We start from the raw sequence: 1,195 nt of genomic DNA, 5'->3' as shown, positions 1-1,195 counted from the left end.
GTGACTATGAATTCACTGCCCTTCTGGCTAAAAAAAAAAAAAAAAAAAAAAAAAAAAAGGTATGAGGCCTTTAACCCTTTACTTTGATTCACACAATCCAAAAGAAAAACAACCACAACAGAACGCACGCAGAAGATCAAATACGCACGTTAAAGATCCTGTAATCCATGTCAGCGTTCGGTGGGTAATGGAAACAAGAACATACCCAGCATGCACACCCCGGAAAACGGAGTAAGGCTGCCTACATGGCGGGGGTAAATAAGCAGAACGGTCATACACGTAAAATGTTAAATGTTACATGTCTGAGTGTGAATGTAATGCGTGCCTGAAATCTGATTGAATGACACAGGAAACGAATGATGAGCGCCCAATGGCAGCCGTCAGTCAGCTCTACCCAGGTAGGCAGCCTGTTGTGTAAATGACTCCGTGTTTGTAAAGCGCTTTGAGCTTGGTGTCAGACCGAAGATAGGCGCTGTATAAGTATCCATATCAATCAATAAATCAAAAAACAAACAAACAAAGCATCACTAACAGAGAGAAACAGACACAGGCGTGTTGCACGCAGTACAAACTATTATGACAGACAGCAAAGAGCTGACTTGCATTTTATTTAAAGGGCACTTGCATGGTTGTCAGCGGTTGAGCGGCATGTGTTGTTACAGGAAAGCTAATATAGACGCTTCGTTTTGTAAGCCGGCACGTTCTGTGTGCTGTTTGCTCTGCTGTGCTGCGCATTGCTCGTTGGCAAACAGCCATGGTTGCTTTTCTTTGTTTCACTGGTCACGTCCTCGGTAGACAAAGAAACAAAATTAAAAAAAAAACAACAAGCCACCAACAAATAACTAAATAGGAATAACAAATATGATGAATAAACAAATAAATAAATAAACGAATAAATAAATTGATAAATAAAATGAATAAATAGATGAACAAATAAATATATAAACAAACAAAATAAACAAAATAGATTAATGAATAAATAAAGAAAAAAAGATTAAATATAAAAATGAATAAACAAATAAAATTTAAAATATAATTAAATGAATAAAATGAATCAACCAATCAATAAATAAATGAATAGATAAATGAACAAATAAATGAATAAATAAATAGATTTTTAAAAAAAAATCGTCCCTTTACAAAGAATGAAATGCACATAATGATCAAGGAAGACTGGGCTGGTTGTAATTAATTA

This window comes from Babylonia areolata, chromosome 6, assembly GCF_041734735.1.
Source record: "Babylonia areolata isolate BAREFJ2019XMU chromosome 6, ASM4173473v1, whole genome shotgun sequence".
NCBI lineage: Eukaryota > Metazoa > Mollusca > Gastropoda > Neogastropoda > Buccinidae > Babylonia > Babylonia areolata.
Note: the sequence above shows the minus strand (reverse complement) of the source record.